Genomic DNA, 26,547 nt, shown 5'->3' with positions numbered 1-26,547 from the left:
GAAAACATTTATTTTAAATGGCAATAAAATAAAATAAATGTTGATAAAATAAATGCAGGCTTTGTGAGCATAAGAGACTTCTTTCAACACAATTCTTTTAACATTTAAAAATATTACCGACCGCAAATATCTGTACGGTAGTATATTGGACCATTGTATCCACAACATAAATAACAATACATCGTTTAAGAGGATGTAGTAGAAGTGCCAATTACAAACAAAGAGTCTTTCACCAAGTAAAGCATGTCCCTGGATCAACATCTTTGATTATTCTGGAACAACATTCCAATCAACCAATTAAATTTGAGAGATAGGTTTACAGTTAATGTCAAGTTTAGGCTCACAACCAGGTTTAGGTGCTTCTACATCAGTGTTAATCACCTATCATTTCCCTCTGATTTTAGGGATAGGTTATGGGTAGAGTTAGGTTTAAGTATGGGGATAAGGTTAGAACTATATTTTTGAACAGGATTGTTGTTCCAGGATCAACAAAATATGTTGATCCAGGAACATGTCTTATTTGGCAAAATCACAACGACCTCAGATTATACAGGCTACAAGAAAAACCAGCAGGAGACAGTGTAGACTTCACTGTTCTGAGATGTAATATTCCTTATCTGTTCTAAAATCATCTACTGCTTGCATAATTATTTTCCCTGCACCCTCAAGCAACTAGTGAGAATATGTATTCCAGCACACACTCATTAAAAATTAGGAAAAAAAGTGCAAATATTAATCTACAGACAGGCACTTTCTTCAAACAATACCCTGCATTCTGCCGTTTTCCTAAACCACTGTAGCACTAAGAGTGTTTATCCAGTGAAAGTCATCTGTACAGTATGTGTTTAAAAGGGCTGGGATCTGTCATGCCTCCTCTTTAAATATTTACCACCTCCAACTGTGAGGATGTGTGTCAAAGACTGGAGGGAGGGAGAGAGAGAGAGAGAGAGAGAGAGAGAGAGAGAGAGAGAGAGAGAGAGAGAGAGAGAGAGAGAGAGAGAGAGAGAGAGAGATGGGGAATAAATGAATACATGCTTGCCCTCCACCCTCAAGACCTCCCTGAGGGTCTGTCTGTCTGGAAAGCCGAGCGACGGACAGCAACACAAAAAGAAGAACAGGAAGAAAAAAAAGAGGGGGAGGAGATAGGTGACTGAAGGTAATGGGAAAAAAGAGGAGTGGCAGAAGACAAGGAGACATAGAGGGGGGCCAGTAATTTGCAGAGACCCCCTGCAGGGTAAATTATTTATAGCCTGGCCTTCCCTACCGATACAATTTGCCCTGAATTCACCTAAATTCATAATTCATATCAGTTTGTTCACCATATATTTGGTCCAGGACCAGATTGTCCCTCTCTGTGCACACAAACGTCACTGTATCTGGGGCTTCTTAAAGACCAGCATCTTATTTGCATGAACCTGTTGCAGGCAACACAAGGGTTAAGTGCATAAAGCGAGGTAGAGCAAAAATAATATTGGTCCCTGATTTAAGCAGACAAGCTCCACACAATAGTGTGCATGGAATGCTAGATCAAGGATTAAATTGATCCCATTATGTGCAGACGATAGTAGTGAAAGCAGCAATTATTGCTCACTAATAAAAAGTCAATATTCTATTGAGAACATGCAATGTTTGTCTTTTTTAACATGCGCACTAGTGTTTCCAGCACAGTAGTGTTGTTGAATTTTATACAGCAAATGAAATCATATTTACCCAAGTTGTGAATTTGAGTTTGCAGGCTGTATTGAATGTGATGGAGTAAAAAACAATGTGAATCGTGATGTAATTGGCAAGAACTTTTTTCAATTGAGTGCCTCGTTCCCAACATTTGTTTTACTATTCTTAAAAGCTATTTATGATTGCAACAATAGTGTTTTGTGCTGTGGGCTTATGAGGTGGCCTAGATGAATGTGAAACACTTATGATACCTGAGATCACATGACAGGATGGCCATAAAACTTGACTTTTTTCTTTCAAAAGATAAGTTATCATTTTGATTACAACGATATTATGAACATCTTCAATTCAAAACCCAGATGACTCCAATTTCTTTAGAGCAGATAGCCGTCATTCAAGCTTAGCTTATATGGGCAGTTTTTTAGGCTGATGGTAGCCTGGTTGTGCAATATTGGAATATTTGTGAGCAAGGGATTTTCTGGAGTGTATATGGAGTAGGCTACATATATATCTACCTTGTGCTGTATTAGCAATGGTAGGTTGTCGATCATAAAACTCAGACATTGTGATTTCTCTTATTAGTGACAAGAGTGGTTTCTTGGTATATTCTGATTGGCTCGCAAAGTTTTTATTGTTCAGCAGCTGGAAAACGGTAACACTTTATTTTGATGGCCCCCTTTAGACATTGTGACTCAAGGTAACATTGCATCTACTGTACATGTCAACCAACTCCATTATAGAATCAGTAAAGTATTAGTAGACTGCCTGCTTAATATCTGCTAACACTTTATTTTGATGCTCCCCCAACAGACATTCTACTGCCTATAAGTAATTCCGCAAGTACATATTACTTAACCTAACCCCTTAATCTACTAACCCTAACCATCAGCGCAAGTTACCGATTTGGATCAGTCTGACGAATCCTCCTATGAACTGAACTGATTGGTTACTCACTGAATCAACATCTGACCCATTACTGAACTGCAAGTTGACAGTCCATATTGAAATGAAGTTTGGAGAGTATCAAAACTCGCTTGCTGTCTATATAACAATGTTTTTCTTTTGTAACAAAGGACTATTTCTACATAATACAGGATGGATGGTGACTCCCCCTTACTGCAAAAATATAATTCTGCAGGAAACAATGTAGGGTGTACAAACAGAGCATTCAAAATAACAAGAGATACTAAAAACTATAGAGGATATGGATATTATTTCTCTTTTATAAAAGGATGAACAGGTCTCTTTGACTACATCCTCTGATACGATACACTTTAGTTTATCTTATCCTCACAGAGGGGCACAAGCACACACTCCTCTTTGCCTGGCTTTGGACAGTTCTAAAGTGCATCTAAAGCCAGATCACCACACTGCTGACTTGAGGCGATATTTCTCTGCTTTATTGACTTGACATCATATGCGGTTTACCCAAGGGTCCCTGTGTGTGGATGTGGCCTCTCATCTTCATAAAGGCCTCTGATGTGCACCGACAGCACCGGAGCGCCCAGGAGAGCAGAGAGTCGCCCTAACCACCTGACAACTGACCTGTGTCTTAGATCGGTACTGATGCAATGTTTGCGGAACACCGAGTCTAAGACCGGCAGAGCTTTTTTTTCCGTAATTATTCTGGTTCTTATTTTCTAAAAACCCTCGCTCATGCTTCCCCCACACTGTTCATCTGGGTTAAGGGTTAATATCAGAGACACAGAAAGCTGTAGAAAATAAAGGTTGTCAGAGGTTGTTACCGCCCACTTGCTCCATCCACGTTACCATGGCAACGGGGTCTCCACAGCATCTCCTCCACACATGGACATACAAATTCAGTTATTCACACGCATGCACGCACGCACACATACACGGGGAAGATATCTTGGAGTCATGCAGCATACACACGATCAAGCTCGCAACATGAATCTATCTGATGCTTTTCAGTCTGCAAGATATTATGCTCTAACCACACTCAATGTCAACAAGGAAAATCATCCAGGAAAAAAAATCCCTCCCGTTGTCTTTTTCCATGTTACATGAGGCAGTAGCCGTCAGGTTTATTTATTTATTGATGTTTTTTCCCTTAAGACACAATAAAAACAGAGGGAATAAAAGACTTGGTGAATAATTCAAGTAAAGAAGTGTGTTCATTAAGACAAGAAAGGTGGAAAAGGGGGTATAGACATTTCTAACAAAGCTTGAGGGGGGAAGGGAGAAGAGGAGAGATAGAGGAGGGACGGAGATGCCTCAAGATCAAAGGAGATTCTGATTGAATAATGATATTAAAAATTCATTTGATGGTTATACAAAGAGAGCAAGAGAAATGTGGGAACATTGTCATTGTGTCAAGAAAATTATGACAACATTCAGGTAAAATTAACCAGCTAGAAAACTTCAATTTTATCTAGCCGACAGCAACATGTGTAGCTCCATATGGCATAGCTGCAGAGTCACTTGGTTAGTTAATGAACATTTGTACAAAGATAAAGTCAGCCATTTATTATCATTAGTTACATTTATATAGCGCTTTTCTCATATAGACTCAAAGCACTTTGCATTGTAAGATGTCTGTATGTCTGTCTATCTATCTATTTCTATTGCACTTGCAAATCTGGGATACTTGCACAGCCTTGGATTGAGCTATGGATTAAAATCAAGTGACTTTGCATGTTGTTTAGGGGAAAGTAAATTGATGTCAGCATCAAAATTAAAAGGTGCACTACTAACACCCACAGATTCACTGGCACAGATTCTTAGTGTCTCCGTCTCAACTCTAAATGGGCCATATTCACTTTGTTAGTGTCAGTCGCAATGACATACTAAGCTTGTGGAACACCAGCGTTCATTAAAGAAACACCTCTGGTGCTTTGGGATGATGCATGACACGCACACTTGGCCGGTCACCCAATTACAAATTTCATCCTATTCCGACAAGCCAAGTCAACAACGACGACTAATCTCTGTAGACATGAAGATATTCTACACTAAAGAGATAATTAAAATGACAAATGTTGCTTAAAGAGCTCATGGAGTGACATGCTAGCATGGGACAGATGTATGTGGTGAGGACTAAAACTCATAAAAGGCTACAGTGAGTCAATATTCGCTCTGGTAAATGTAGCAATCATAGCATTATGAAATTAAGCGGAAAACCCATTACCACTGACCTTCTTTCTCCCTCCCCCCTCGGTCCGCTTTTGTCAGGCACGGCTACTTTCCTGCCCCTGAGTATATAGACACTCTCTCAATTGACTAAATTCAGCCACGACTTTGACCTTCACTTTTGATTTTCTCTTTTGATATACAAACCGGGTCTTTCCACCTGACTTGGGTCTCAATGCAGGATTGCAGTTCACGGGTACTGTCAAAGAAGTCAAGATTGAACTGATGAGACAGGTGAGGTTATTTAGAGAAATGGTCTCGAGCGCTCTATGGCAGACAGATAGGATAGACACATCCCGCTCTTCACTGACAGACCTTCCACAGGGCATTTGACCCATTCAAAGAGCCAATATCAGACAGGGACAAGGGATAATAACACATGGCATAAGGCTTTTTAAAAATAAAACTTTTAAAAAATGATGTAATATATGCTATAATAAAACATACATAGAATAAAATATATATTTTTTAAAACTTTGTTAAAAACATGAAAAATATCCATGTACCCAAAACTCGAATATAGTGAAAATAAACCTGACAGACATTTTATAACAAGGAATTCATACATGAATAGTAAAGTCTACAAGCTTGTTAAACTCAGAAAAGCATAATTATGCATACAACAATAACATTTGACCAAGCCAAAACAGCATGTCACAGCAACACAACACAGAGGATAATTAAGGCCAGCACATCTCAAACCCCAGCAGCTCAATTAGGCCTTAATAAGACCTGGACCACACAATTGCGTGGAAGCATATCATTAGCATGCCACATGCTGTAGCTGGCTTACATCTGAGGGTCCTACATCTGATGGAGATGGGGTACAGGCTGTCAGTAAGTGTGCATGAGTGTGCGTGGAGGTGTTACAGGTCCCTTGGGCCCAGTGATAAGTGGAGAGCACAGGGGGGAGCGCAGCTGTCGAGGGGTTGTGTGACACACGGGGCATGTCAGCCGCTCCCGAGGGGAGACTCACACACCCCACACCCTCATCATACCCAGACTGATGGACAGCCCGTCCACACCATCAGCTGTGACATTACACTGCAAAACACGCTGATACCATGACAGATACCACCCACTACAAGGCCTCCTATCAAAGTAGCTCAACAGGGTACTAGCAACACCAAGATCACTGGTTTGATTCCCAGGGAACAAGCATAATAAAAATACAAATGCATATGCAAATGTTTGGCAACCAAGTGAGCAGAAAAAGAAAGAACGAACACACACACACACACACACACGTATATACACTGTATATGTATACACACACATGTAAATCGATTAATCGCATCTTACATAAAAGTTGTGTGTGTGTGTGTGTGTGTTTGCGTGTATGTATGTATGTATGCATGCATGCATGCGTGTGTGTGTGTGTGTGTGTGTGTATGTATGTATGTATGTACGCATGCATGCATGCATGTGTATGTGTATATATATACACAAAAACACACAAATATATTATATATTTAAAAACTTTTGTGTTAGATGTGATTCATCAAGATTAATAGATTTGACAGCACTATATAGAGTGTGTGTATGTATATATATATATATATATATATATATATATATATATATATATATATACACACACACACGCACATTCATGCATATATATAAAATATATGCATGAATTTCATATGGATTCATATTGTTAAAATATAACCTTCAATTAAAAAAAAATCTTCATAAACTTACATTTCTCATAAAAAATAATAATTTTACAACACAGGACTATCATGAATCACTTGAAATGGTGATTGTTTTCAATCAGGTTTCCTGTGACCAAATGATCATTGGTCAGTTAAACGGATAGCCACTCCCCAAACTCACTACACTGGTTGCACTGTTTATCTGCTCAAAAAAGCAAGTAATGTTTTGATAGTGCCACGGTTTACACCGTAAAAGATACACTACCTTTAAAGTGTCTGACAAATAAATAAACCTAAATGTAGTTACAAAGTACTTTTCCCTCAACCTGTATACAGGAAAACACTCAGCAAAGCAGTTAAGTCCATTAGTCTATTCAGCAATCTTTAAGGCTATCAGCCATCTCTGCTTTGGATTATTCATGTTGCCCTCGCGACTTGTCTCGTTACCTAAAGAGCCTGATGTCTTTACTTCTTTCTTAAGCAGTGAATGGGAAAAATTGGTAGGTGAATTCTAGGCAACACCAAATCTGCGCTAGTACTCTCCTCTCTTATGGAAATGAGAAGTATTGACAGGTCAAGGTCAGCCCTGCTTTAGTATTCCACAGGATTTGCATTCAGAGAAAGCGGCCTTGCCTTCTCTGTGAAGTGGCATGTACAGAGCTGACTAAAAAATCAAAATAGTCAGGGCTGCCAACTTTTGAGTTTTGCTTGAAGGGGAAGGGAGGGGCTTTCTGTGTAATTACATTCAATTACATGAGACATGATTCCTTCAGGAAAGTTGTTCTGTATCTTGCAACATACCTTCTTATAATAATGTAATGTACTTCTATCAACTAGTAATAAATGATCTTGTCTTGTCTGTCGGTGTCAGTGTCCTCTTTGCTGATGTTTCACTGCATGAGAAAATGTGAGAGTGTGAGAAGTCAATTGGGTGAATTGGCCCTAAGAAATATTATTATCGGAAGGATGTGGTCTATATTATTATCAGATGCATATTCTGCTGCAGCTTTCAGATCATCAAGCCCCGAATAACCAGACCAAAGGAACATTTATCCACCACTAGCCCTATTAACTTTGTTGAAAGTTGCAAAAGCAGCACTTGCCTCTAAGTGCTCCTGATATAATCGAAAAAAGAGCGACTCTTGGGATCTGTGAAAAGAAATAAGTGAGACGTTGCCTCCGGGCTGCGGATGCAGGTTCTGTAGGTCGAGTGGATATGTGTTATGTAAAAAAATTGAGCTGAGAAATTCATCTATCTTGTGCCAATGTGGTTCTATATATTTATCCTATCTGCACCACAGACATTTGGTCTTTCAGCAGTTCACATGCATGCACACACTGACATAAGCCATTAGTGGCTCATGCAGCATGAACAAGTGAAATCGGTTTGAAGCAATTTGACTGTCATTCAAATGTCTTTGTCTGAATAGTGAGAAAATGGGGTCATGTTGGCTAAGAGAGTGTACTGTGAAATGCATACTGTCTGTCATACTCCATACTGCGAGTGCTTGCAAAGTCTGTGTGGTATCAGTGCATTTGCAGAGGAAGCTAAACCTGAGAGCAGAAGGACTGGTGTAAAAACACAGTGATTCATTCTCCCATTCTCGGATTGCATTGCAATTGATTGTATTGCTGTCCAATAGTGTGACGCTAGCAAGGTGTCGATACAAGCCTGCCTTTTTCTTTTTCACACCAATCACCATGACAACCCTCTGACTCTTGCGCCATGCAGCCATACACCCAACCCATCCCCCATTCCTCCACACGTCCCCACCCCGATTCCCCCCCCCCCCCCCCCCCGATTCTCCCCATCTCTCCATCTCTCTTCTCTTCTGTCACTACTTTCTTCCTGGCACAACTTCTGCATGTCCCTTATGTTTTCCCCAGCACACGGATGGTTGATATGACGTTACATTCCAGGCTGTCAAACATGGTTAAGCAGTAGGCGTCTTAATATGCAACACTTTCCATGAACAGGGTGCAAAATGGGTCCAAAACTCATAAATAAAAAGTTCAACAATTGATTGTCAACCTCACTATGTCAAAAGTTTCATATTATATGAGCTGTTTTATATTTTAGTCATTTTATACTGTATAAGACTTATTTTTTCAATCCTGTTATTAGAAGTTTGGAACTAAACGAATACAGTTTAAAAACCTGATTAAATAAACATGAAAATTAAATAGAAAAAAATAACTAAAAAATGTAGTGTCAAAACATAGTTGCTGTAGTGTTACTTCTTAGGTGTCACTGTTTTTTAATAGGGGGAAAATCAAGCAGGGTCCCAAAATGTGGGACACCGCTAAATATTACATGCTTGGTAATTAAACTGAAAATAATAATTAAAATTAATTTAATCTAAAATAGGAACTGAAAAGTAGATAAACATTTGACGGGATTAAAACTAGCTATTCTATGTTGGGTTGATATAACATTTAAAATCTGAGATTTTTGTCTCTAATTCTGAGAAAGAAATAATGAGACAGCAAAGGGAGCCATTTCCATGGAAAGTGCTTATTCGTCCTCATTATTCCTATGCACTTGCTGAGTATTCTGGAATTTTAATCAGTGCTCATTTATATCTATCCAGAATAGAGATCAAAATATGTCATGTTCCAGGACTTCTTTTCCTCTCCTCACTCTAAAATAATAAAAACAATTTTTAAATCAGGAATTTAAAAACTGAGGATCATACATAATACAGATGTTAGCAGTTCTGAAAGATTTTGTAAGAGAATGAAATATGATACACGCTATTAACTTTTTTCAGTGCTTAAGTGCAACAACAAAATGGAAAACTTTTACATTTTTGGTCATTAAAAGCTATATAGTCATTTGATATGCTAAGAGGATGCTAACTCAGCCAAAGACTTAACCTTTTGTTGGAACTTGTCTTTCTCACCAAATCCGGTCAGAAGACATCCGTTCGTCTGGTATCCAAAACCCTTAAAAAGAGTTCTGTCCGATATTGAAAACCAGTTCAAATTTTGTCTGATACTTAAAACCAGTCAACACTGATTTGTTTGGATACTGGGGGACTAAATTAGCTTCTATTATTCCAGAGTAGCGTCAAACCCAGCACAATAGGAACTATCAGTGATGTAAATGTACATTGATTGGCCGAATGCATACCATACCAAACACCGGGACCCGCCATTTTTAAAAAGCTGTGTAAACAAACAGTTTATAGCCTAACTAACTCCACGAACATGGAAAACAGTGATAGATGGATCGACACCGGAGTCAGGGCACTTCTCAAACTTTACACTATGTAGTTGTTGAATGCAGAGCTTAAATGTTATGACCGTCGGCTGGCTTACGTCACTTCAGAGTTCCTACTGGCGGTGCGAATACAACCAGGAAAATAGCCTTAGGGAAGTTCAGTCCTAGGTAGCCGCTGTCTTGCAGAGTTTGGCTCCATCCCTGACAAAAAACCTCAACTGCCTGTAGCCTTAGTAATCCTGAAGACATTGATTACATTTACATTTATTCATTAAGCTGACGCTTTTATCCAAAGCGACTTACAATTGCTATATTTCAGAGGTCGCACGCCTCTGGAGCAACTAGGGGTTAAGTGTCTTGCTCAGGGACACATTGGTGTCTCACAGTGGATTCGAACCCGGGTCTCTCACACCAAAGGCATGTGTCTTATCCACTGCGCCATCACCACCCATTAGCTTGATTAGCTTGTTCAGGTGTTTTTTATTAGGGTTGGAGCTAAACTCTGCAGGAGAGTGGCTCTCTAAAGGCCTCATTATGCTTCTGCGTCAACTCCACGGCGTAGCTACGCCGTCACTCCTACGGCGTCGTGGCCGTTTTATGGTTCTGCGTCAGGTTGAGTTGCATTGCGGTGCATCTGACATATCACAGCCCTTGTGGTCTGCGTCGCCTCGACGCATAGTTACAATTTTTTGGAGGTGCATGTCGAGCTACGGCGCAGGGGTTCGCGGGGGTACGCCGTCGATTCGACGCAGGAGCATAAAACAGGCTTAAGACCGAACTTGATATACCCCTGCCAACATTTAGTCCTCAGGGGACTGCCCTGGTGGCTAGTTCCTATAACTACCCGGTGTGAAAACACATATACAGTCTATATCGATAAAGATTTCACATTCAACCTCAAGATTAAACAGAAATCAAAAGATGGGATCTGTTAAAGAGACTGAATCCAACGTTTCTGGTGTGTGAGCAAGATCTAACACTTAAAATCCAACAATATTGTCAGTACCGCTGCTAGCCAATTCCTTTATGCCTTATGTGGCACTGCATTTTGTTTTTGAACATTAATGCATCCAATTCTCTTACCTAACTTCACAGGAAGCCCATTGCAATTCTCAAATCTCCTTTCTTTCAGAAAAAGATTCACTAATGGTGTTATATGTTATTGCAGTGGGAACAGGAAAGCACAGGGAACAAATTACTACAATCCTTAGGGAAAGATAAAGTAAACAGATCAGACTAGGTTACATTTTTATATAAAAAGGGATAGGCATATGTAAAAAATGACAAATTTAGTTTAAAAACGCGTAGCCTATGTATAGTTTAATTTTTTTTTTCTTCTAATTTTCTTGTCAACCACCCACACAGATCTGTTATAATCTGATGGAGGGTGGGAAGATTTGTTTTTGCTAACTAGCTGTCTCTATAGATAACTCCAGTCAATCTCGCTTCCTCTTTCCCTGCTCTTAGAGCCCTGTTCCTCTTCATATTAGTCGGTGCACTGGAACGCCACTCACTGCACTCTCATGCAAACACACATCCTCCATCACTTTAGAAACAGATTGTACCCGCAGTCCCATTAATAAAACTCAAGGGACCATAACTTCATAATAACAACAACAAACATAGTGTTTCAACAATATTTCCCTAAACTGTTCATGCAAAACTCCATCTCAAGCAGTTTTGGTCATTAAAGTTAACGGATATTAATTACCCATTCCTCTACAGTTAGTTGAAATCAATCACATGTAAATTTTCTCAGCAGGTAGTTAATGCAAGGGGTGCCAGCCATGGCTTGTTGCTTTTTACTGCTTCTTCCGGGCAAATATGTGTCCCTCTGACAGGATTTTTTCCCCCTGGTGGCAAATCTAATTATGCCCAAAAGAAAGTACTGTGGAACTCGATTTCAGACTCAGCGGTCGTATCCTTTCAGCACATACTGATTTGGGCCCATCAAAGGCAAAACGTTATCTCCAGCAACCAGCTTTGCCTTGGAGTTGTTAAAGTTGGGGTGTGGTATGACACTTCACTATGTTTGGGATCAAAAGCAAGCAGTTCGGTCATGATATACACTCTGGTTTTTCTCTAGAACGGCGACACAGCACAGCACATTGCATTTGTCCTTATTCTATATTAACCAATACATCACTATGCTGCCCCAGAGAGTGACTACACAAACTCAGCCAGTATATGCCGCATTTTTGTAATCTCTTTCGTTTCTCCCCTCAATCGTATCTGTAATCTGGGGCCAGTCTGTCCTTTTCTCCTCCTTTTTTTCCGTGTCTGGCTATGTACTCCAGAAGGGGACTCAGCTGTAACTGGGGCTCTTTAGCTCTTCTTTCTTTCTCTCCCTCTCTCCAGGCTGATAAGAGATGACAGCAGTAGTTGGCCCTGATTCCTGGCTGAGTCTCAGCAGAGCACACAAGGGGAAATGGAGAGAAAGAGAGCACATGGGCATCTGCACTGCCCTTTCCCGGCAGTTACAGAACCGCTGAAAAGCCATAGAGAGAGTGTTTGACTACACAGAGCTGACGCCAGATGAATACACTAGTGGTTCTCTACGGGTTTTGTTTCAGGGTCAAGAACAAAAGATACTGCAAGCATTTTTTCTTCTCTATTAAAAGTTGATAAGCCACTAAATTAGATTTAATCAAGTTAATGCATTTATTTTACTATCATAACTATACACAATTATATCATTATTGTATTTATTGTACACAATTATATATCTATAAATTAAATGAATAATATTAATGAATATAATGTTTTTAAAAAATGAATCACATATATTGCAATTAATTAATCAGAAAATAATGATTATTCATTAATATTATTATTAGATCAAATAAATTAATAAATTAAATAAATGTATTTTATTCTGCTATATAGCTATGCACAAGCAAATCCAAAGTTTATTAGTAGAGCTGTATAATATAATATTAATTCATGTAATATATGACTATTAAAAATATATATTATTTAACCTATATTCACATATTAATATATTTAAACTATGCACAAGTATATGCATAATTACTAAGGCTGTCAATTGAAAAATACAATGCATTATAACATAAAAATCTATTATTACCTTGTTATTAAATTATTATAATCTCTCTCTCTCTCTCTCTCTCTCTCTCTCTCTCACACACACACACACACACGTAATATAACAGATGGAGCAAAGACAGAGCAAGAGAAAACCATTACTATCTTCTCCCAAATCCAATTAAGATTCCATGATGTTCTCCCTAATCCATTCTGTCCAAGGTGGACGACTCAGGACTGGTCAGCATATCCGACCCGGTGTCAACCTCCATTCCTCAAAATGAGTTTACCAGCTTCCATATCCATGTCATTATCAGAGACATTATCAGCCACATTAGAGGAGCTTGAGTTACTAGCCTCATGGTGTATATTACTGGCGATCAGAGAAATCTTCTCTGGCTCGAGTGACAGAGATAGTGGGAAGCGTTCCACGGCACTCAACAGAGCGTGTGAGCCGCAGTCGTAGCAATGGCAGCTTACATGTCACAGAAATTTACACTTCATTGTAGCTTCTTTTACTCAAGAGAGCCGACGGAACGCATGTCTAATCCTTATAAAAATATACCAGACAGGTGGCCTGACAGTGACTTCACTGCGGGAGAAGGAAAACCGACAGTGTAAGACGAAATGAGAAGAGAGAATGTTTGTGACAACAGAAGCAGCGCTCTCCATACTCTGTTAGCCTTGAGAGAAGGGAAATGAACCTGCACAATGTAAGTTTGTTTTGTACGAGTAAAAGGACGCTTTTTAATTAGTGTCATAGGCTGATGAGATAAGCAGACCGGTAGTGGGTGGTTCTGCTAGTGGCATCCAGCGAGCGCGTGTGTTGTCGTGCAAGCTTTTGATTTCATATGTGTGAGTGTGTCTGTATACATTTAGTCATAGTTTATCACTGTCAGCTGTGACATTTTAATGGCTACAGGCATCATCTCTCTCTTCAGTATATATATGTATACTTCGCCTCTTTTCACAGTTTTAGTGATGCTTGGTAAGTGAAGCATCACTATTATTATTATTACGGTTAGAGATTTGAACAAACCATTACCTAAAGTATTCAAATTGCCACATAACGCGGCACATACCGTTTGTGCTCCAGATATAAATTATACCTCAAATTGAGCAGCTTATTGAGGAGAAGTGAGCTATTTCTTTACGAAGAATGATAAAATGGGTGGAAAATGGCACAACAACTGCAATTAGATGAAAAAATGGGTGAAAAAAAAATCCCACTTACTCTAAAGGAGGAAACTAGCAACGCACTGATCTAGCAACTACATATCAATTTCCTTGCAACCACCCAGAAAATCTTAGCAACCATACAACAAATCGCCACAAAATACCCTGGCAATCACCATATCAATCCCCTGAAAACATCTTTAAGGCAAACTTTTGCAAAGGCAAGTATCTCTCAAGCAAAAGAGAGATTTCTATCTGTCCTTACAAAATCACTCCCTATCATCTCTCCACCTGTTCTGTAATTTCTTGTGAACCTCCTCCCAGCCCTGTTCCCCTGGCTCTCTTCAAAGATCATTTCCTGTCCCCTCCCGACACTCCTTCTTGATGCGCATCTTCATCCTGCACTCATCCGGGAGCCCCACCCATCCCCTCACCCCTCAGGTCATCCCATTGTGCATAATTACCTCATTAAGCTTATTAGCATTGTTTATGAACCTGTATCTTTTTCTCCATGAGGTCTCTCCATCTCTGTTTTTCTTTGTCCCCTCAGCCCTCTCATTTTTCAGCGTACCCCCAATTTGCCGCCGTTAGCACTTGCAGTTATACATAACTCTCGCCCTCTCCTCTTCCTTTCTCCTCCACTCTTCCATACCCTTTCATCTTGCTTTGCTCACTTCAAATGTGTGCATGCGGAATAACATCTCTCAAGTTTGTTGTTGTTTATCATCCTTTTTCCCTAAAGTGAGCGTTGAGATACGGCACCGTCGATTTTGCAGTGGTGCACTGCAGTAACACATCAACATCATAAACACAGGCATTGCTGGTTTTACATTCAGCCCCAGTTATCTCCTGTCTGTGAAAACGAGCACTGCCTCACACGACATGCAAGGAGGAGAAAGTGAAAGCTGAAACAACACAAGGACGCGCACACATACTGCTCGAAGCCTATCCCAGAGTAAGCAAAGCTTAGCTGTGATAATCTTTCTAGTAATAACACCATAATGTATCCATTGCTAAGAGCAGGATATACAGAAAATAAGAGACTCAAGTGCAGTTATGTGTATAAATGCTTAATGTGATTTATCCAAGCAGGACCTGTTCCTGGATCAACATTCTGGCTGATACTGCAACCAATCAGATTTTAAAGCCAACATTTTTTAGACTTTTTGAAACGTGCGTAGCATCAAAGTAGAGTGCCAGCACTGTGTTATGCGCACATTAAACAATATCACATCATGCTAATAGTTAACTATTTCAACTTTGACCTTTCGAAGCACAACCAATACCTGCATATGAATGTGCCTACTTCTCTGCTATATAGTAGTATGCAAAAAGCAGTATGTCAAAATTAGCAGTGTATGCAAAATATGCAATATTCATTAAACATTAAGCAAAAAATATTCAAATGATGTGCTTCCACTGAGATTCTGAAGTGCCCGTCCAGTTAACAATTAACGTGCAGATTGAATTCATACTACATACATGCATAGTTGTAGAAATGTATTTAATTAAATTAAAGCATGAAGCTTATGAGTCTTTTTTTCCCTTCAGTAATGTAATTCACCATTACTTTTTTCTGTTCAAAGCTTAAATCCATTTATCGGTTCACCATTATTGTGCAGTCAACATTTACAGTTGTTTGACAAATTTTTTTGTGGGTGAAATCCAGTCATTTCAATAGGAATTCACGCAAGTAGGTATTACATGTATGGGCGAAAGATTTCCCTATGCAGATTTAGCAACAGGTTCAAGTTGGTCACGTGGATTCGCTGCATTGTTTGATAAAAAGTGATTTTTGTGAGCTGCGGTTCATACATCACTACACTAGGCAATAGACCTTTTCCCCCCGATGAAGTTTAAACAGAATTTCACAAATGTGACCACATCTTAGTGTAGCAACCTTGTAAAATTGCCTTTCTGCAACATCATCTGAAACGATTTTCAAAAATGATGCACGGCTTGAGAGATACATTAAAGCCCTGACGCGATTGACCTTTTATGTTTCTCTAACCATAGGGTTATTATTGTTTGATAGGAATATTGTTCTACAACCAACAAAGGATGTTGATCCAAGAACACGTTCTACTTGGGTAAATCACATGGTCACCATGATTTTGCCAAGCAAGATATTTTGTTGATCCTGGAACATGACACCATTCCGGTCTGAAAATGTTGTCCAAACCATATCCCTACCCCTAAACCTAACTCTACCCCTTAACTTATCCCTGAAATCAGAGGGAAATGATAGGTGAATAACACTGATGTAGAAGCACCTAATCCTGCTTGTAAGCCTGACCTTGACATAAGCTTTAACTTGCCTCTCATATCTTATTGGTTGATTAGAATGTTGTTCTAGGATAAAAAAAGATGTTGATCCTGGAACATGTTGGTGACATCACGTTCACCAGCGCAACAGCATCTATATTACAATGTTTAGTCTGCTTCTCCGCCTTTATCACCATTTTTCTTGCTTTGTTGTCTGCTGCTTATTTGTCTGGTAGGAAAAGTGGGTGGTTTAATCAAACATAACTTCGCACATCAACAGAGCATCACAACTCCAGCATCAAGACTACAATTAACGTCTAAATCATTCAAATGTGTGCAGTCGCCTTGTCAAAGAAAGGACAGCTAAAATGCGTGATTCTCGAGATTCTTTTCTCTTGATTATCATCCATCTATAGCGCTAGCCCTGTAAGAAGGATGCGTTGTTGTAGACTTGGAATTAAGCCTCTTTCCCGTTATTATTTGATTCACGGGACCGGACACCAGTTATCTTGCCAAGAAAATTCTTTATTCTTATATGTCAGGAGAGAAACTTGAGATGATGTTGTATTCATGCCAGGTATATGCGGCTCCGTGTTTCTCTGGGGTGGTGCAGTAAGATTGAACTTATATACCCACTGAGAGACTTTACAACTTCCTTGTAAAGGTAGAAAAACATGTTGCTTATGTTTAAAAATGGAACGTATATGTCATGCTTACACATGGCACAATCCATTTTCCATATTAAGAAACTTCCCTTGTGGTATACATTTGCATCAGTTGAAACATCACTGCTCAGTGAACATGTTGCATTGCATACAAACCTCTAAGCAAAATATAGATCTCTCAGCTCCCTCCACGTGATCCTCACATGGATCCATGCTATCTATAGTCTAACTCATGCATTCAAACACATGCTTTTAAAACTCCATAAGATAATACAACTGATTATGAATATTAATAAAGAATAATAATAATACAGATACACAATACTAAATAATGAAATTATATTAAAAGATGAAATTTTAGTCTTCAGTTGTATCTTTCATTGGTCCTGACTTGCCCCACCATCCCCAGGTCTTGATGTGCTTCTGGGTGGTTGACGGGTGCAGTGTGAAATAAGACGACACAGTAGGTGAGATTAAATTAGCGAAGTGCATGGGGATCACACTCTCCAAAGCACTGATCCTGCAGTAATGAATATATCATGCCTGACATAATGCTTTTGACTCCGCTAGAACAAACACTCAAAGCCCCAGGCCCGTCCCAAAATCCCACAAACACTCTCAGTTATTCCACTGAAGGACTGAAAAGCACTGGAAAGCTGAGCTGGAGTCAAGAAGACCAGACCAATACCAGGGCAAAACTAGACCCATTGAGACCCAGACCATGACTAGACTCATTAAGACACAAAATTAGATTCAGACTTCACTCAGATCAATTTTATCAAACAGAAAAAGGGGAAAAGTTAATAAAATGTATGCTAAAATAAAAAGGTTCCTAAAATATTCAAAAGTATATATTAAAACAAAATATTAAAGATATTACCATATTAAATATATATCAAAAACTAAATCTTTTAGTTTTAGACGTAGACCTTTCAGTGCATGAACCAGGATATCAGTGTTAATGAAATTAAACCAAAGAAATGCTAAAATAAAATAAAAATATTAAAGATATAAAATGTGCAAAAATATTAAAATGTTCAAGCTATATATATATATATATATAAAATGAAAATATTAAAATACTATAATCTTAAAAATATTCTCAAAGAAAACAACATTTTGTATAAATAAATAAAAATTCTGACATATCCTCTCATTACATTGGAGGTACACTAAACGGAGGACACTAAACAGAGGACACTGGCTATTGAGACATCTTTCATTGTATGAAAAGATTCAGGAAGTGGACTGTGGCCTTGGTCTGGGATCATAAACTGTGTCAGATGTAGACCTTATTTATAAGAAAGGAGTCACAGACCGACAGTGCATGTTTTGAACATGTCCAGATTTAGCAGACGTTCAGCCCACGGTCACAACAGTCCCCCATTCCAGTCTAGGTCATCTCATAATAAAATCCTACAAACAGCAGATTTTCAATAAATGAAGTAGAAAAAAAATATTCACTGCAGCTATAGGCATTATGTGAAGGCTGTTTAGTTAAAATTCATGTTATGAGTTTCCCAGATTTCATTGTTCTTCTGACTACTGATAAGTCCATGTCAATAGACTACACATCTCCTCACGCTCACAGTACTCAAGACAACAGAGAGACCTCTCACAAAGCAGAGATTCACACTGAGTACACTCATTCATTTGGTCAATAATGCATCTTTTATAGAAATGAGATATTAAGAGGAATGAGGCAACTGTTTGTTGGACAAAGACATGGATTTATTCCACCCGACTGTGGGAGGAGACTGCACTTGTTTTAGCACAGCTGCATTTTCTCTTTACAATTTTTTACCTTTTTGTTTTGTTGACAGTCACAGCCTACGCATTTTAAATAACAAAGCTTGTTAACAGAGCTTTGAACAACTTCTGCTGTCAAAATCAAGCAGTAAAAAAACCTTTGCCCAAGAGGGGTTTCAACTTTATGTTGTTGATGTTGGTTTGTTTTTGATTTATCGTCAAACTTACGCCTGCTTTTTGGTGATTAAATCTAAAGAATTGACTGATTTAAAGTGACCTCTGTCAGCATTAGTTAATTTCATCAGCATATTCAGGGCCGACTCTTTGAGATGGCTGCATTACGCTCTCAATTGCATGATTGGCTTCATTTTGGGGGTTTAAAAAAATTTTTCATTCTCAAGAACCCATTACTTTGATTGCAGTCTACATTCAAAAAACGAATCTGTTGAACGAACTTAATTAAATTAAGGAAAACTTTCTCGAAATTTAATTACATTTTTCCAACAAAATCTTATTTGTTTGAAATGATTTGTTGTAATCTTGTTGTATGAACAAATTCATTGTCAAGACTATAAAATAATTGTGTCCTTATTACTAGATAAAGTTATGTCAAGTTAACTAGATTAAATACTAACATTAACTAACAACATCTTTCGATTTACTGTAAAACACATAAAATCTAAACTTACCCTCCTAATGCAGTCCCTTGCAAAGCATGCTGGGGTTTTGTCAACAAAAATGATGTAGTTTTCACACAAATGAATTAAGTAAACTTCAGTTTTAAATATGTTAGGTTGATTGAACACAATTAAATTAAGTTGTGACAAAATATTAAACAATCGTGTTACTTTTGCTTATTTTAATTAATTTAAATTTAACAAGGAAAATTATTTTTTTGAGTAAGTATTTTGCTTGGCAATGAATGAATAAAGATACAGCCTTGAAGAGACGGGGAAAAAAATCACTTGCTAGTGCCGAAAAGAACAATAGAGTGGATTGTTTGAAGCTTGAAATCGTTTTCTTCCTTAAATAATGCCTTTACATGAAAAAAGATTTTTATACAGGGTTACAAATGATATTCAATCTCTCCTCCGTGAATTTATTTCAAACAAACTGGTTTGACAAGCAGAAAAAAATATAATATAAAATATATTATTAAAAAAATATAAAATGTCCATGTATATCAGTGGTTTTAAAATGGGGAGGCAAAGTCCTATACATTTAATCCAGTTAGTGTTTTTACGCAGTTTTACATTTATTCCAAAATAATAACTAAAATAACAATTTATTTTATTTTTTGTAATATCGATTATTTTCCCATACAGTTTTTTGAGACACTGCATCCCTTGGAAACACCCCTGTATGTATGTATGTATGTATGTGTGTGTGTATACATATATATATGCACACACACACACACACACACACAGGCTACATATACATATATATATATATATATACATATTATTATATAATATGTATTTATAAATATGTACATATACATATATATACACACACATATATATATACACACACATATATTATACATAATATGTGTATATAAATATGTGTATATATATATATATATATATATACATACAAGTATATTCATATTACATATACATATATATATATATATAGTCTATTCTTGCTCCTCCTTACATCTCATGATCTCCTGTTAAAACTCGAGTAAATTAGACACCTTTCCACCTATTAGTACTTATTCTGCTCTAACAGGCCATCATGTGCTCTTTTAATCCAGCCTAATGCATCCTGCCCCCCTCCTTGTCGTCCTCTAGGCTCGTCTGACCGTCTCTGTCCTGCTTCTGTCATCCCCCTCCTGTCTGCAGAGAGCCGGTCCAGCCACAGCCTCGCCAGCCTCTGTAAATGGCTTTAACTCATGTTTCTGTCTCTCCGTGGAGCATGACCCGTCAGCAGAATGGCGGCAGTAGGTTACAAAGCCTTCGCCACTGCATGGGTACATAAAACAGGGAGTTGTGGGGGGATTTTTTGCTCATCATACATGCGGGAGCAGGATGTGCCAGCGACACCGAGGCCCTGAGGCGATAACAGGTGGCTGTGGAGGCTTGCGGGCTGTGCTGTTTCTCCCCAGAGCTCCTCTGTAACCGGCACATCCACAACAGATGCTCTGCATCTGAGAGCTGCACTTCTAGTGTTATTCTTGCATGCTGCTATGGTGGTGTTTTGGATGTCAAAACAGAGGCCATCAAGTCAAGTCACTTTGATTTATATAGTGCTTTATACAATACAGATTGTTTATAGCAGCTTATAAATTGGAAAATACCAGAATCAATGACGCAAACTTCATCAAATATGAGACTAATTAAAATTCTACTGTAAAGCAGCTCTAAAAAGACAATAGTGGCATTATTCAGCGCAGTGTTTGCTCAGTTCAGTTCAATAACTATTATGAAAAGTATTTTAATTCAGCTATAAGCAGTTCTACGGAAGAAAATAGTATTGTTATTCACCTTGAGTCAGTTCAATGTGGATTCAATTCAGTTTAATCAATGTTGCAAAATTCGGCAATTATGAAATCAATTAAATTCAGCTATAAAGCAGCTCTATGAAATACAATAGTTATCATTCAGCTCATTTCAGTTCAAGTTTTGTTCTCATCTGATCAGTCAAATCGATAATATTACTAAATAGTTAGTGTCTTTTAAAATCGTCATGAAACGTAAGTTGCGATAGTCTAATCTTACCAATTGTGACGTATATCCAAGTGAAATGGCTTCTCGAACAAGAAAAAAATGTAGGGTGGGACTTGATTTTGTTGGGAATTGATTGGATCGTTGGATCATTGTTGTTTGCTATTGCCGTGATCTCATGTGAGTCAGGTTGTCCCGCCAAGAGACCTTCACGGGTCCACTTGGATCCGTAAACCCGAGGTCTGACCAGAGACCCGAGCGGATTCAGTCCAAAACTTCGACCAGTGCCTCGGACACGGGTCGGGTTCAGTATTAGTGGCCTTGGGTCTCGGGGAATTTCAAATAAATGTGCTTTTTCCAAATGGACCCGAGAAGCATTTAGCAAAGCATTTAGAGGCATTTAGCAAAATGTTATATAAAACAATTCTATAACACTGTTATAATCTCACTTTTTCTAAGTTCTCTCCGTATAAATAAGTCTAAAGTAAATGGAAGTAATGGAGCAGCGGCCTCTCCAGCAGCTAGATCTCCTCAGGCCAAATGAAGGAACATGGTATGATTATTGAATCCATGCTGCATCACAAGTCAGACTGGTGGATTTGTACTATTCAAACATTAGGTGGAAATGCAATAGTTGTAATCTGTCCAGCAGGTCAAAACGAAGGACATCAATGAAGAAGAATGTTTTTTTTTCGTAGTCCTTTTAATAGATCCCTCCCCGCTCCAATCCTGTCCCTTCCCTCGTTGACCTTGCACCCATTCTCTCTCTCTCTGTGTTGATCTCCTCAGACAGCATAAGTGCACATATATTATTGGCCTGCGCAACGGCTTCGGCTGTCTGACGTGACCCCACCCTCTTTCCTTTCTTTCATCCCTCCTAAATCTCTCCAGCTCGTCCATCCATCTGTGCCCACAGCTCAATTAAAGCCTCTGCCTCCGAGGAGAAGATTTTGCAGAGGCAGATCATATTTTTCCATGCACACAGACTGATGGTATGGCACAGTAAAAGCAAGATGGCCTACAGTATGATGGATGTGGAGCAGAGAATGGATATCACTCCACATTCTCATGGCCTAAGCACCTGTTTGCAGTCTACAGACACCTTGTCGATAATCAATTCCGAGTGATTTATCCTAGAAAGACACAAGTCATTGTCTCTCAACGACAGGCAAGTAGTCAAAATTCCTTTGCAGGGAGATAAACTGAGGATAAGCCACAGTAAGTAGCTCTACCGACAGAATATGGTATTAGAATGGTATTCTTTGAAGAACCTTGAAATATCATATAAATACCATGGTTTCATTATACCATAAGCAGCTCTATGTTTGATAAAACTGACATGGTAATTGTTTTATATAAATATATAATATAAAATAAATAACTCAACTAGTTATGGCACAATACTTTTCAATACTAAATCAAAATCTTTAATACAACAAAATCAAGGTTATTCTATGGTATTACCTTGAAATTCACATAATTTACCACACAAATACCATGATTTTGAATATGGCCATCATTATACCATAAGTAGCACTAGAATAAAATATATATAAACTTTCTTTGCAAGGGTTGAGGAAAATGTTTAATTATACAAATAAATCATGCTATTTCAATGGTATTCTTTGAAGTAGTTCAGAATACCACAGAAATACCATGGTTTTGAATATGGTAATCATTGTACCATGGTAAAATCATGTTTCATGCTATCATGTAACCTAACATGTAAATGCCATGTTTTATAAATATTGCAATCATTGTACTTCCACAGTACTTTTTTTCGTAAGGGTAAATTAAATATTTTACAACAATATCATGTTATTATAAACACTACTTTACCTTGGAATAACATCCAAATAACATTGTTTATGAATATAACAATCGCTGTACTACGTCAATACTTTTGAACTTAATTTTATGGAAATAATATCATATTAATCATAATAATTGGCATATAATAAATATTTTTTATCCCAGTACTATGGTAGTGCCAAGTATTTTTGTCATATAAGAGAAAAAAAAAGACAATTCCATTATATAATCATGGTATTATTTAAAGTATATAGAGTACAATGAAGATACCATGGTTATGAATACAATAGGCCTATAATATAATAATTTTTATCATTGTACTACTACAGTAGAGTGACAATTTCATGATAGAATCATGGTATTCTTCAAAGTACATTATATGGGGTACCATCATGAATATAATGAATGTATATTATGAATGTAAACCACTGTACCCTGGTACTACATTTTTTTTCCCAGGCATGAAGGAGAATTTGGTTTAATTTAATGACAAGAGTTTATGTAGAGCAGTATGCCATAAACTTTTCTAACAGAGCAAATAATTTGCAACCTGAGCGCTGAGAGCGAGACCCACCCTGAATCAAACATGCTGGTGTGCTGCCAGGTGAGGGTGTCTGCGTTTAGGAGACGGAAAATAAATGCAGGCCCCACCCAATGCTCTTGCTCACATATATTTGCTATTGCCGCCAGGCCCATCAAAGCATCATAATGTTTTCTGTAACGCACACACCAATCACACCACTGCGGACCACCAATACTCTGAAAACCACAATGCTCTCGTGGGTGATTAACACAATTATAACAAAACGATGGGGGAGGACCAACCTTATAGATAATGCATGAATTATTAACAATGATACACCGTGATACTAATAAATCATGCATTTAAAGACTCTAACAACTGTACCAAACGGCCACCTATTGATGCCATTGAAGTAAATCTCATTAAATGCAAGAAATGTTTGCATAATGTCTAGGTGAATATAAGACTGCAAAATGAAACCAGACTAGTACATGCAGCAAGACGGACACAGATATGCAAAGAACGAGTGCACAGTCCTGCATTAAAAACAGAAGAGCCTGTTGCTGTTATCACATGGGATGTTTGTGAATCCACTAGAGAACTGTTTCTGTTTATGACAGGGCAACTCAAGGAGAGACAATTTGACATAACAAAAAAATAAAAATAAATGATATATATATAGGCTATATATATAAAAAAATAACATATGTCAAAACACATTTGGCTCCTTCAACACACTGAAGTCTTAAAAAATCTTATTTTATTTTTTTCATACTTAAAGGGGTAAATGTAACACTAGATATGACAAAAAAATACATAGATGACTATAGCATTGCATTTATCGCAAATGAAATAGCCCCAGTTTGCTAGACCATACACCAAACCCACTGCTACATCATAAAGCACCATAAATCTCAAAGGTGTGATCAATTAACCACAAGAAAAATCTGCAAAAACAAGCCAATTCTGTTTGACATCCATCAGACACTAAATACTATTGACATTCTCGCTTACAACCTTCTCTTCTTACCTCTGCAGCTTCGAAACCGCTTCAGGTTTCCGTACTCCTCTGGCAACTCTGTTGTTTTATCTGTCCCTCAAGGTTCTTGTGTCTCCTGCTCTGTCAGATTGATTGTGGCCTCTGTTCACTGCTGATGCTGCAGTGCGAGGAAAACACACCCTCTCCTGGCTCCCTCGCTGCCTCTCCCCTCCTCTGATTGGCTGCCGTCAAGAGGCAGTGACATCACCCTTTTTTCTTCTAGCTCCCTGCCTCTTTTCCTTCACTCTCTTCTCTCCTCTCTCCTCCCTTCATTCTCTGACCATTCCTTTATTGTCTTCATCCTGATTTCCCCTCTGCATTCCCCTGGTGTCAAACGAAACCTGTCCATAATTTCATCTGTGATTGGCAGGATCTGTAAGAGCAGGAGGAGAAATTCAGTCAAGCAGAGGAGTAATGACATGTTAAATGCAGAGAAGTGTTCTACGGCACCATTAAAGGCTTCTTGCTGATGGTTTGGTGGGCGTGAGTAATAAGGATGAGAAATATATGTTATGCTAATTAGTGCATTGTTATGCAGTATTTGTATGGTGGCACAGGAAGAGCTTTTTTATCTATCCCTCCCTTATAGTGGCAGATGAAATATAGAAAGAGATGATCCAGGAATATTTATTTTTTTGCATAACGCACATATATACTACCAAAAAAAAAAAATCACTTAATCACTGTTATTGTCTACTAATTTTAAATATATGTATGTGTATATATATATATATATATATATATATATATATATATATATAAGATTTTACACAAATAGAGCAGAAACTATATTAAAACATCTTTGTGAATAAACTGCTTCTGGGAAATTAAACGAAAAATCTGTTAAACTACTCTTAAGCTGATATATTGAGACTAAAGGAGCCCTTAACAAACTATCACACGGTTGAATGACAAATGAATCGCGCACAATTTGGTTCATGAGGAAAGGAGCCTTGCTGCAATGCAAATGGCAGATTTTTCCCACAGATTTTGATGGCAACAAGGTAAAAATAAACAACTATCATAAACTCCCATCTCTCTATCTACAAAATCTCCCTCCTCTGCATGCAAGCACACTGCAGGTGTGACGTTATGTGTATACAGTAAAGGTCAGTGCTTGCAAGTGTGCAAGAATAAGTCTGCAAAGAGCCGATCTCTTTGTTATGTGACATTATCTGGCTTTGTGAGCAGTGCCACGCTTACAGAACGAGCTATTCCTGCAGGTGTCTCATGCCATACACATGCTGAAAAACACCAGTCGCTGTCCTTTAACCGGAAACTAATGCCCAGCCTTCTGTTAAAGGACCTCAATTTGTGACAGGTCGATGAGCACATCCTGAATCAGGCAGGACAAATGAAGCTTGAAGGTTCATCTTGAAAACCTCATACAGGGAGTTGCTAGTTTGCATTAATGCCGCAATGACAAAAACTCATGCAAAACAGCCACTTTGAATAAGTATGATTTGCAAGGGCTACAAATAGGCTGTCAACCACCAAAAACCAAATTACAGCATCATGATCAAAGGACGATTTTATGGGAATTTTTGTATCAAACAGCTGGGCTCTTTTCTAAAACAGTGATACTCTACAGATAGAATCAAAGTGGAAGAAAAATGAACTGGAAATTAAAACGTAGGATGTTGCATCTGATTATCTTCTATTCCACTGTCCTTGCCAACCATTTACTGATTTTCTTAATCTTTTTTTTTAAATTAAAGTCAAGGAAACCTGAAACCTGCATCCCCACAAACTTAAAAAATAAAAATAAATAAAATAATAATAATTCAGGAAACATTCTTGTAGCAATGGAAGGGAGTCATGACCTATATATTTCATAATTCAACTCCTCTTAAATAGCAGAGAATAACTTTAGTCAGAATATTCTCTCTCTCTCTC

General features: G+C 38.1%; 1 protein-coding gene across 3 annotated transcripts in view; it reads right to left on the bottom strand.

Moving 5' to 3' along the window:
• Positions 1-24,831, bottom strand: part of l1cama (L1 cell adhesion molecule, paralog a) — a 48,981-nt gene extending 24,150 nt beyond the window's left edge. For 2 of the 3 annotated variants that reach the window (XM_077218112.1, XM_077218113.1), the window contains exon 1: positions 24,643-24,831. The gene's annotated coding sequence lies outside the window, so the exon portion shown is untranslated. The remainder of the gene's footprint in view (positions 1-24,642) is intronic. The other variant, XM_077218111.1, reaches the window with a different exon arrangement.
• Between the last annotated feature and the right edge of the window lie 1,716 nt (positions 24,832-26,547).

This window comes from Siphateles boraxobius, unplaced genomic scaffold (genome assembly GCF_051911475.1).
Source record: "Siphateles boraxobius isolate OS27281-9 unplaced genomic scaffold, OSU_SipBor_1 77, whole genome shotgun sequence".
NCBI classification, from domain to species: Eukaryota; Metazoa; Chordata; class Actinopteri; order Cypriniformes; family Leuciscidae; genus Siphateles; species Siphateles boraxobius.
The sequence above is the reverse complement of the archived record's forward strand: the minus strand, read 5'-3'. Positions and strand labels throughout refer to the sequence as shown.